The 12,795-nt window shown below is 35.3% G+C and overlaps 1 long non-coding RNA gene across 1 annotated transcript; it reads right to left on the bottom strand.

The window, feature by feature from the left end:
- Positions 1-552: 552 nt before the first annotated feature.
- Positions 553-1,234, bottom strand: LOC130050210 (uncharacterized). The gene is made up of 2 exons (XR_008798629.1): positions 983-1,234; positions 553-888 (listed from the first exon to the last, which is right to left on the bottom strand). It is a non-coding gene; the product is annotated as an uncharacterized LOC130050210 (long non-coding RNA).
- Between the last annotated feature and the right edge of the window lie 11,561 nt (positions 1,235-12,795).

The following is a 12,795-nucleotide window of genomic DNA, read 5'->3' as shown; positions in this document are numbered from 1 at the left end:
CACAATAACCATCTATATGTATGTGTGCTTCAACTAAGGAATAGTGTTGCGAACATATGGCAGTAAATTAAACTTATCAACATACCAAATGCCAAAGGGCTATATCAAAAAACGTTATGGTCCGGAAAACGAAAATGGCCAAAAAAATTCTATTATTTGACCTTTACATAAATGATAAAGGTCAATATTTACATTTGCCAATGCACTTCCTTATATGACAGTACTAATGAAATCGATGTTCAGTTTCGTATGACATGAATTTGGTCACGTGATCAGTTTGTTCTTGCGTATGAATACAATCACCGCTTCAAAAGTCAGTTCCTGTATTTTGACCTGGGTTCTTGCTTATGCAATGCAGTGGGGGATTTAGACACCCCCCCCCCCCCCACTCTCGCCACAAATTTAAATAATAGAAATAGTGCGAGTAAAATTCCAGATTGGCACCCTAAATGGCTGAGTGTTTTGACTAATACTTGACTTTCACCCCCACCCCCTTCGTAAAACCTGGATCCGCCACTGCAATGATATCATAACAGAAACAAACGCAGCAGGATATTTATACAGCTTTTATTTTGTAAACAAACAAGAATTTCATCAATTTATAAAAGAGAAACATTAAACATATCATTCTGTTGTTTCATTTTATACAGTTTTAAATACCATCTTCAACTTCTGCATGGCGATTTTATAAAGTTCTATGATATTGGAAGCGAAGACATGTAGACAGAGTTATAAGCCTATTTACTTTATGATGATAAGTTAACCTGTTGTTTCCTGGCAACTTCCATCACGGCTATGACTCGGCATGATCATAAGCGAGGCTGGTTTTGAGGCTCGAAAAATTTAGATGTTCAGGTCAGGGTACCGGTGCGAGTCTTCAACAAAATCCTACAACAGAAATTTCTCAAGTGAACAAAAACTCCGTCAGTTCGTTTTTATTTTCTTTTACACACACTGAAGGTAAATAAAAGACGCAACCTACCTGCACTTTGTCTAAATCTGTCCTACTGTCTTGAATCGTCTCCTGCATGGCTACGTTTACCACGAGTCCTAACGATGAACATACCGTTGTTTCGTTCCAAAAACCTGACTAAGAGCTTAACGTTAACTTGACCCATCATATCCACCATCAATTCTCTCAGATCCTTTGAATTTCTGTCAAAATCTGTGATCAACAAGCGTTTTCAACTTAGTAAGCTAGACCGACACCAGTTTCTCCATCGCTGATCGCGACTAAATCACATCACGGATGTAGTTTACTCCGCTCTTCTTGTCATTTCAGTTAACTTTACGTTCTAAATTACCTTTATTTTACACATGTTTCGTCTTTTTTTTTTAACATTTTCAATTAAATATCTCTATCTTATATTCTCTTTTATATTGTTTTTAATTTTTTATTCGATAAAACTCTAACGAACTATATTTTGTGTTCTACGATCGTTATTTTGGTCATCTGCTACATAATCATTGAAACTCGGTAAGAACACAAATCAAAATAGAAAATATAAATATAAGAAATAAAATATCATTTTTGAATGTTATTGGGATATGACATGAAGTTGGTACGTGATCATATATACTATAACGCCCTTCGGGCGTTATAGGATTTGATCACGTGCCCAAATTCATGTCATATCCCAACAACATTCAAAAATGATATCTTATTTCTTAATTAAAAATGGCATGTGACACGGTCGTATCATGGTATACCCATATATCAAAGACCTTTGTCAAAAGACAAAAAGGTATGATTTGGACATCAAAAATGCCCAATATTTCTATTACTTGACCTTTACGTAAAAGGTCAAAGGATATACAAAATGGCACGCGACATTAATACATGCTGTCTTATCGTGGTATACCAAATATCTAAAGCCTACATATGTATATCAAAAGACACAACATTTATGGTTCGAACAAAACAAAAAACAAAAAAACCCAAAATTCTATTAATTGATATTTACATCAAAGGTCATCAAAATGGTACGCGACACAATGCCTTATCTCAAAGGCCTCTGTAAAAAGACAAAAAGTTATGGTCCGGACAAACTTTGTATGGGAAGCGGAAGAAGAATTCACACTTAAACAATATGTTACCTTCCTGGAAAGGGGAGACATTATTAGAAAAAAGCTACTTCATATTTACATCTGAATTTTTTTTTATGAAATGTAGGTTGATACTAATATATCATCCTCTCAGCGGTTCTGTCCACTCCGGTTTGTTGCGGGCTCGTTTCTCTCATACGGAACCAGCGTTCAAAAAATGATCTCCAACTAACAGAAATTCCAGCACATAAGACACGACGAATCATCGACACGAAGCAATCAAGCCGGGTTTAACGTCTATTACGTCAGACGGACAGCCCGTGAGGATCCGGGTTAGAGTAGGTCCTCAGTACCCCCTTGTATGTCGTAAGAGGCGACTAAATGGGGCGGTGCTTCGGATGAGATCGTAAAAACCGAGGCCCCGTGTCACAGCAGGTGCGGCACGATGGATCCCTCACTGCTCCAAGGCCATGAACGCCGAGTCTAGGCCTAAATTTTGCAGCCCTTCACCGACGATAGTGACGTCTCCATGTGGGTGAAAATTTTTCGAACGGGACGTTAAACAATATACAACCAACCAAATTCGTACGATAACAGATACAGATTTTTAAAAATGAATACTTTAATACTACAAGTGATTACATTTTTGGAAGTTGTAGTAAACTTTTCTGTTTTACCATTTTATAAATAGCGTCCTCAAAGATAGATTGTTTTACGCAGTTAATTATAATATGTAAACTAATATCATAAAGTAATACAATATGTAACATGATAAGGTTATGCGTTCAAGTAGCAGAAAGCAATTGCGACAAGTTGAAATTTAAAAAAAATCAAATAGTAAGGGAAAAGCAAACTAAATTGAAAGGTCCATGAGCCTATTGAGGACAACACTCTGTAGGGGGCTGAAATAATGCCCCATTCCATATGTTTAAAAAAAAGCAGGTATTTTCTCTCTCCAAATTTTTGCTTTTAAATTCCCACGCAATGAAAAGAAATCACAGCAGGGTAGCCTTTTAGTTAAAAAATCTTCTTCACAGGCCCACATATTACAATTGTTAATAAATTGTTAAGTAAACCTAATTTTTTGGCCTCTGATTATTTGAATGAGGTCAGCTTTGACCAAATTGCAAGTCAGAAGGAGTCCAATCATACTTTAATGCTCTGGTTTGATTTTATCCATACTTTTTTGTATGGAATATTTTTTCCCAATTTCAAGCAGATGTCGCTATTTTTCCGAATTGGGAAGGCCCATGCCCTTGAAATCGCGATCTTAAAAAACCCTAGTCGAGGACAACACTCACCTGAGTCAACCCCGTCTTATTTTTATCAGAAGGTTTTTAAAAAAAAAATACGCTCTTTCCTCCCACCAAATTTTTCAACCCATAATATGACCCCATTTAAGCCAAATGGGGCCCATGATGCATGTATCATTTAAAAATTGATCCCGATTCTAGCCCTACCCTAACCCCATGGTCTATATTTTTAAAAAAAACTTGAATTCATACAACTTGGGAATGTTTGTGTATTAATATGATTAGCTTTCTTGAAAATTAAAAATCATTTCTTCATACTTGTATATTCTGTTAAACTTTGAATCTCTATTTTAGCCCATCATAGTCCTGGGGGTCATGCATTAATCAAATATGAATCTGCACTACATTAGAACGCTTGCATATTGATATGAATAATCATAAATTCTTGAGAAGAATTTTAAAAGATTAAATCATATTATGTATCCATGTAATTTAACCCCCTTTCTTTGCTCCATCTGCGGTGGTCTAGAGGTAGAGCGTTCACCCCGTATGCGGAAGGTCGGGGTTCGAATCCTGGATGCGACAGACCTAAGCCGTTAAAAAGGTAGTGCCAAACGTTAGGCATCAGGTGTGAATGTCACGGGTCCTCGAAGAGGGCCTTAAAAACGAATGTCCCGTGTCACATTTGGTGTGGCACGCTAAAGAACCCTCACTGCTCAATGGCCGTAAGCGCCGAGCATAGGCCGACATTTGAAGCCCATCACCCGTCTTGGTGAAGTCTCAGTGAGTGAAAAATTCTCGAGAAGGACGTTAAACAAAACACAATCAATCAATCCACCCTAGGACGAACACTTAAACATCCCTAACCCCTTATCCCGGACGATTTGAAATTTTTGAAGTTTTGCGAAAGAACATTTTCCAGGGTTTTATTTTTTCTTTCAATTATTGCTTGTAAATATTTTTAGATAATCGTGAAGTCATCTTCTCCGGCTGCTCCACTCCCAACTTTCAAAAATGATGTTGCGTGCCTGCATTTATAAAGAAAAATGTAAAACCGTTGCGTAATTCTGTGCACTCTACACAACTTACACTGCATAAGAAAAAGGTACTTTGAGAAATAACAAATAAGCCATCCAAGTAAGTCAATATCTCTCAAAGGCTTCCGTAGATATGCAATTATATAGAATGAGTGAAAAAAGTTGACGAGTGATATTGAGACGCTGAACAAATTACGTTGAATGTTCGACACTTGTGTAATTTGATAACACAGTCATCTGTAAATGTTAGAGATGATACCTTAATTTTGAATAGCTGAAGGCCTATTGTCAGAAATGTAAAACACGTGTCAATGGCATACTTATAAAACAGATATTTCCACCTTTGTGCCATTGATCTCGTTTAAATCTTATATGGATCAAGTTCGTATTTCGTGTCTGTTACGTATGTGGTTGACACGAGAAGTCGGTAACAAATTTAAAGTTCATTTAAAAGTAGGCTGAAACTAAGAATAGACGCATCTCTCCATACATTAATTTAAAAAATATATTTTACGCGATTCATTTTTAATTTCAAACAAGAGGTACTGTGAGCAATGCTCACTAAGAATACCCCCTGCTTACCCCAATCTCCCAAAAGATGTTGGTAATAGGTATAAACTACCTCTTTTCTGAGTGTAAAAAACAAATGGCATGACAAACCGAGCCATATTGCTACTTCGATGTCCAGTGCGCTTGACCTTTGGACCCCAAAATCGATAGGGAACATCTTCATCCCATGGGTAGTCCATATGTATGATATGGTGACTGTAGGTGGAAAGGATAACGCTTTAGAGCCCGGAAACCATATTGCTACTTCGATGTCCAGTGCGCTTGACCTTTGACCTCAAAATCGATAGGGAACATCTTTATCCCATGGGTAGTCCATATGTATGATATGGTGACTGTAGGTGGAAAGGATAACGCTTTAGAGCCCGGAAACCATATTGCTACTTCGATGTTCAGTGCACTTGACCTTTTGACCCCAAAATCGATAGGGAACATCTTCATCCCATGGGTAGTCCATATATATGATATGGTGACGGTAGGTGGAAAGGATAATGCTTTAGAGTCCGGAAACCATTGCGTCTACAGACGGACGGACGGACAGACAGACGGACAACCCGATTCCAGTATACCCCCCCCCCCCCCCACAACTTGTTGCGGGGGGTATAAAAAGCTAAAGTAAACTATACTTGAGAAAATACTACGAAGCTTTCATTTACTGTAATACTTCTCATTACCAGCACATTAGAGTTATCGCGCTTTGATTACTCTTGTGCGTCATTGGTAAGAAAATGCACAAGTCTCGCGAGCAAGTGCGAGATTACTGGGACATAAACGAAACGTTCATAGCAACCCCCCCCCCCCCCCTTTTTAAGTTAAAGTACATGGTGAACTTTTAAATAAAATAGCCATTGGTCAAACTGTATTTTAAAAATATACTAACACTAGTTTATCAAGGATGTCACATGCTTTTTTTAAACTCCACTACACCTATTATAAAAATTCCAAACAACGATGTTCTCTGTCCTAAGTCAATCAATATTTTGTAATTTTCAAAATAGCTTAGATGCAGTTTAGAAACGCATTTGTTGTGTTAATTAGTGTTATAAACGTCTTAAAAAATGCAGTTTGGCAAGTATATAACTTATACTAATATATTTGAAAATGAGAGAGAGGGGGGGGGGGGGGGGCATTAACGATTACAAAGTTCATGCCATATGAACCTGCCCAAATTGTATAAAATAGAATGTCTTCATAATCTGACAGAATAATCTTAATAACATATGAATCCTATTAATTACAAGAAAAGTTATTGTGTCGGATGTGCATGAATTGGTTTTTCCCTTCACAGTTCTTCTTGCGACTGATGCTTTATATCGGTCAGATTTGGCAGATTTAGTACCTGCACTCCTTCACATAGTTTAATAAGTTCGTCTGTTTTCTTGTAAGAATAATCAATTCCTTTTGCCTTTAGAATTTTAATCAGTGTCGTGGTTTGCAGTCGGTTATAATATGTATTCGATACCATAATTTATATTACGTATGCCTAAGTAATGTTTACGTATGTTGTCCCGGTAGCACAACTTTACGCGCCTTTAATTTGAAGAGTTCCACTAATGGAAATGATAAGTATTATGATAAACATGTAGTTTGAAACTATGATTTATTGTGAAAAAAAGGGAATATCTTTGATACTTTGACTTACTTTAGTGTTTTAAATGTTTGCCGATAATTTTTATAATCGATTAAGTAGAGCAAATATTTCAACAAAATTGAATATTAATTTGATTTACTAATAAAACAAGAGGTACTGTGAGCAATGCTCACTAAGAATACCCCCCCCCCCCCCCCCCCCGCTTACCCCAATCTCCCAAAGGGTGTTGGTAATAGGTAAATCTGCAGTATTATGATCCAAAAGGTATCTAGGAACACAGCATCCCCATGCGATGAAAAAAGCCATTAAAGAATTTAAATGGAAACCATATTGCTACTTCGATGTCCAGTGCGCGTGACCTTTGACCTTTTGACCCCAAAATCGATAGGGAACATCTTCATCCCATGGGTAGTCCATATGTATGATATGGTGACTGTAGGTGGAAAGGATAACGCTTTAGAGCCCGGAAACCATATTGCTACTTCGATGTCCAGTGCGCTTTGCGCTTGACCTTTGACCTTAAAATCGATAGGGAACATCTTCATCCCATGGATAGTCCATATGTATGATATGATGACGGTAGGTGGAAAGGATAATGCTTTAGAGCCCGGAAACCATTGCGTCTACAGACGGACGGACGGACAGACAGACGGACAACCCGATTCCAGTATACCCCCCCCCCCACACACACACACACAACTTGTTGCGGGGGGTATAATAAGGATACATAAAATATGCTTAAAAATCGTAGTAACTATTATCATCTACAGTATTTGTGTAAGAGATGTCATACTTCTTTTGTCAATAAATAAATCACCCTATACTCTACTATTAGCTTTGAAAAATGTGCAATAATTCTACATGCCAAAACATTATGCGAGATAACCTGATCAGGATATAGGGCTCTCGAAGGGTGTGACCGGTCAACAGGGGATGCTTACTCCTCCTAGGATGTGTCCAGGGGTCCGTGTTTGCCCAACTATCTATTTTGTATTGCTTATACGAGTTATGAGATTGATCACTGTTCGTTATCTTCACTTTGCATAATCAAACCTATTCCGTCTTTAATTTGTAAGGATTTGTTTCATCTTAGTGTTCATTAGAATTTTTGTCATTTGACAAGAATAAACTTAAACTTCTCCATGTAGAATAATTAATTTTACTAGATGTCCTAGGAAAGTATACACCTTGTGTGTGTTGGGGGGGGGGGGGGTCTCCCTTCCCCATATGGCGAGCCTTTCCTTGAATCGAGCTGCGTGTGCGACCCTTACATGTACACAGTTGAGCGGTACACGCTGGTGGTGGTTGTCCGATACTGGTGTATGAGCGCTGGAAAAAAAAAACTCTTGAGCGCCAGATGTCGGTGACACCATATAATTACGGATAAAAGTCACATGACACACACACACAAAAATGGAACTCTGTTTGTGCAAAATTGTTTAAAAGCAACGAAAATGATTTAGAATTGTATGAACAATATATGCAACTAAATTACATCATTAAGCTTTTTTCTATTCAACTAGTTTTTCGTTTGATTATTCATTCTTTAAATTTTAGACTGGTGTTATTCTCACCGTATCTTCTATGTGAATAGATAGGTATATTTCCAAACCAGGACCTTTTCAGGCATAACATAAATGATTAGTACACATACAAATAAGTACAGACAAATTGTGATGTACAGTATTTTAGTGTTCCATAGTAACAACGGGTTGGCCTAATGAAGTTATATTATAAAAGTATAAGTGAATTCATCAATTGTGATAAAATGTTTTTGAATATAAATAATCTGTAATAATTGCCATTCACCGTAATAAAATCAAAATAATGCTAATGTACTGTATGGAGGAACTTTTAAACTTTGTGACATAATAACACTGTCTATAAGGCATTTGGCATCCATAGTAACAATGCGAGAGAGAAATTGTCTCTGCATGTAACACACATTCAAAAAGTATTTTCTTCTTATCTTCAATAATATTTCAAAATCTTTTATCTCTATGAATGTCAAAATAGCGACTTGTTTTGATTTAGAAAATGTGGTCACATAAAGTAGGATTTACTTTGTCCTATAAAATAGATACCTTTATTTTACGAGAAATTGTTAATTTAATAGTTAGATTAGACCGGGCTCGGGGTAGTGGGATCCTTTATGATAAGTGTTGAGCACTTTCGTATCTCAGCATACGTCATCCAGAGCAATCGAAAATAATAAAGAATTTTTTTTTTGGAAACGCCTCTGTCCTAAATTCATTTTGAATTAATTTTATGGTAGCTAGATAATTATCGATTTTAAAAAATCTTATTTTCATAATATTGGACAATCGCTATTTACGAATGGTTGTAGAATGTCATATTTTGCTTGTCCGCGTGCACAATAACTTAAGGTAGGTAAATACTATTAGAAATTTCTGTCAATCAAAATATTTTTTCATTTAAATAACTTTAACAACTCATGAACTAACTAAAAAACCCATATTAGACATACCTTTGCAGGTTTATTTTTATACTATGTGCTACAGAGCACATATACCCCCAAATGCAAAAGCCAAATTTTAACACAAGGATGCATGATCTCATGTTTTATTAACTTATGTACCAAATAACATCATATTAAGCTATAATATATAAAAACGAATAGATATTCATTTACTGAGAGAATTTTTAAAGATATTCAATTGAAAACATACACAATTGCTGTTTAATCTGCTCACGTCCTTCAGCAAAAAATCACAGAATATCGCAATTTTGAAAAATTCTCAAATTCTAAAATGTTTACACATGCCAGTTTTTCTTTAAAAATACTCAGAATTATATCTAAGGTTAACAAAAAACCATATTTTACCATAGTTGACCAGAGATATTTTGCAAAATGCTCTCTTGAATACGTACCCCCCCCCCCATTTTTTAATTTAAGTTTTACAATAAAAAAAATTATTCTTTGCACACTTTGAAAATAGTAAATTGTAACAGCAAATACAGTCTTAAATTCAAGATTAACAGAATATAACAATATATATATATGTGTGTAAAACATACTGAAAATTTTGTCCTACCAGACAATTAGAACACGAGGAGTTCCTTTTTCTCACAATTTTGCGTGTGTGTTATTTTTCTTGTCCCCCTTTTTTTTTTCTTTTTTTTTTTTGGCTATCAATCATATCATACATAAAAATACATACATGCTATCTCATACTTATAGAAAAAGTAAATATAGTGTAACATACAATTCATGTACAAATAATTTTGTTTCTTGAAAGTACTTATGAAGAAGAGTTCAAATATTAAACAACTTTGCTGATGATTTTCTGAGGCTTTATAATTCTGGGTTTCTTTGAACCAAACACAAACTCACTAAAAACAGTTTGAATTCCACTGTGAGGGTCACGCCTATGTATGATTTTTAACTTGTTCAGGCTTAGATTGCAAGCTATATATTGAGCCTTTTAGAGATCAGTGTAGATATTATATCGCTTTGTACCATTGGGGCTAGTGAGGACTTGCCACTATAATAATTCAAGGTAAATATATCTGAAGATTCACATTTGAATGCTAAATTTGACTCGTACAGTTCTCGTAAACTACAAACATCAGACAAAGAAGTTAAAACCGGAACTTTCTAGTTGGTGTTTAAAATTTAAAACCGGATACGTAAAAGCATGGCCTTTCCTTAAATGCACTTTCCTTTCATTAGCTTCATGAAATTAATATCTTACATTGTATGTCAAACGTGACCTACTTTTCAGGTATCATTAATCCCATTAGGACACTTGATACAAACAAAAAAATGGATGTACGGGATGATACCTATTTGTGGCTGAGATTTGTTGCAAGTACAAATATAAAAGTCTTTTTTAAAAGGGACTAGTAAATTTTACAATATGTTCTAAAGTTGAATTATATTACCCCTACCTAAATAACTGTACAAATTTTTTCAACTGTTTTGGGCTTAATTGAAAAATCATTGAAATAAATCAGATTCTGTATTAAGAAAATTGTTTGTAGCAAGTGGCTTTAAGGAATAACAAATGTTTAAATGCTCGGTGGGGCTGAACTCATAATATACGGATATCTGTATTTGAAAGTAAAACTAGAGGCCAACAAAAGGCTAACATTATTAGGTTTGAAATCGATACAAATGATCGTCATTCACAATAAACAAACCAAAGTGGAGTCTTTAGTCGATACCGTTAAAAAAAAATATGGGTAGGGTGAAAATAATTCTCAAAGACTCTCGCGAGTTGGGGTTTTGATTTTCTTTTGCAAAGCAACATGATCAAGCAGTAGATTCATTAGGAAAATGCATGGTGTCATGTGCAAGGTGTTTAAACCACATCATCTATTAGACTGTCAGCTGGTACCAAGAGTGACCTTGATATGTGGTTAGTGTTTTGGCAATTGGGTTGCTTATTTATCAGACCAAGATATGTAGGATTTGTTCGTGTTAGAATTGCTCACGAACATTGTTGGATCCAGTGATAGATGATGTGGGTCCTACTTGAAGGTCATTGATCAATACCTTATGAAGGACATGTCATGTAAGAGTTACTTTCCTGGTGGTGGCAATATAAGTGTGGGGAACAGATACAAGATGCTCTTTTATATCGATATTCTTTCTTTGGTTAGCACGTGTTATCAATAAGCAGAGCTCCAAATTTAAGTGGGTGATGGAATTGGTTTGGCATTTGGTGTTGAAATTAATGTTTAACTGTCATCTTTAAGACTATGTCATACCAGGTCTTAACAATACATGTAGCAGATTCAAAAAAATTCGAGAACAGTGGCAGTGTTTAAGAAGTTTGACTTCAACTATAGACAGAGTACCAGCTCGAATTCCAGAGGAGTTAGTCAATATAGTTTGCAGAGTGAAATAAGTAGATTTATAATGAATGCCTCAGTTACTAGAAATACCTAAATGTCGTATGAAACAGGTGTCTGTTCATTTCTAAAGTTTTGCACAGAGCTTGATTATTCGCAATTCTGGTCACCACGTTTAAACCATGTGGTGCACTCGGTGGCTTGTAAAGTAGAGGTTACTCTTATTGTACGGCGAGGCCATACGTTTTGTCTCTTCGTCTGCAATGTAAAATTTGTAATGATGTACCAAACACGTTTGTACTTTTTACAAGCTTCTTGATGGTAGGAGGTATAAGAACCCTCTAGATTCACAACTTCTCATCGTATGTCCATTATTGTGTAAATATTTCACGTCTTGCCAGCTGTGTGCTTCCTTGCCTTTGAAAACCCATTATTACCTTTAATTCCTTACATACGTTTCGTAAAATAGAAGCACCATGAAGAAGTGGGTGATATTTCTAGTAAAAATATATTTTCCTTAGTATTTTCCATGTGATGCTAATAAAATAATATTTTAATATTGAGGAGATTTCACTATTATGAGTTGTCGATCTTCACATTGGAATTACTAGGATCGTCAGAATGTTTTAATGGTCTTTTGAACTTTACCTTTAATTGTTTCATCAACTACAATAATACAATCGGCGTTTTTAGGAATATTTTAACTCTACAACTCTGCTTTATGTATAGAGAAACTTCATATATGTACCTTACATTTTGTTTAGATTTTAAGTATGTATAAACACGTTTTGTCCCTTTTAACCACATCCCTTTCACCTATATAATGATAAGGGAAAGAAAGTAGGCCCGAGAAAGACGGATTTTTGCAGAGATGTCATGTCTATTAAATCTATTGATAATGAGTATATCTGCAATTCATCAATGTATTTAAAACGTTTTACAAAAAATTAAGGTTATACATTATCACAGAAGCTCAAGTTAGAGAGTTTAATTCATTATTAATTTTGTAAACAAAGATTGCCGTATGTTACGATTATGTCTATCATGTTTCAAATATTCTATAGGTAAAATGTTTAAATTTGTGACTGTGCAAAATGAAGATGCTTTGTATTACATAGTTCACATCTCACTGGGTTATTTGTAAACATAAAAACTCGATTCTTTGTTTACACAGAGTGTAGGCTAAAATATTGCTTTTATACTTGCATTAAGAAGGTCAAAATTTTGGCTGTCAACATTAAATGGGATATATTTTAATTGATCTAAAAGATCTGAAATGAAAACAAATATTTGTTTTCAAATTAAAACATAACACTTAAAAAAAATTGAAGTACATGCACACCCTATCTCAACCTTATTTCTGATTGCCAAGATAACACTATATGCTGTTTCTTTTCGTAATGCATGTAATTTGAGATCGGATTTACATACACACCTGCAAAATCAAGAGAAAGATTTTTTATTGGTAATAAACAATTACACT

This window comes from Ostrea edulis, chromosome 9 (genome assembly GCF_947568905.1).
Source record: "Ostrea edulis chromosome 9, xbOstEdul1.1, whole genome shotgun sequence".
Taxonomy (NCBI): Eukaryota; Metazoa; Mollusca; class Bivalvia; order Ostreida; family Ostreidae; genus Ostrea; species Ostrea edulis.
This window is presented reverse-complemented; position numbering and strand designations above follow the sequence as displayed.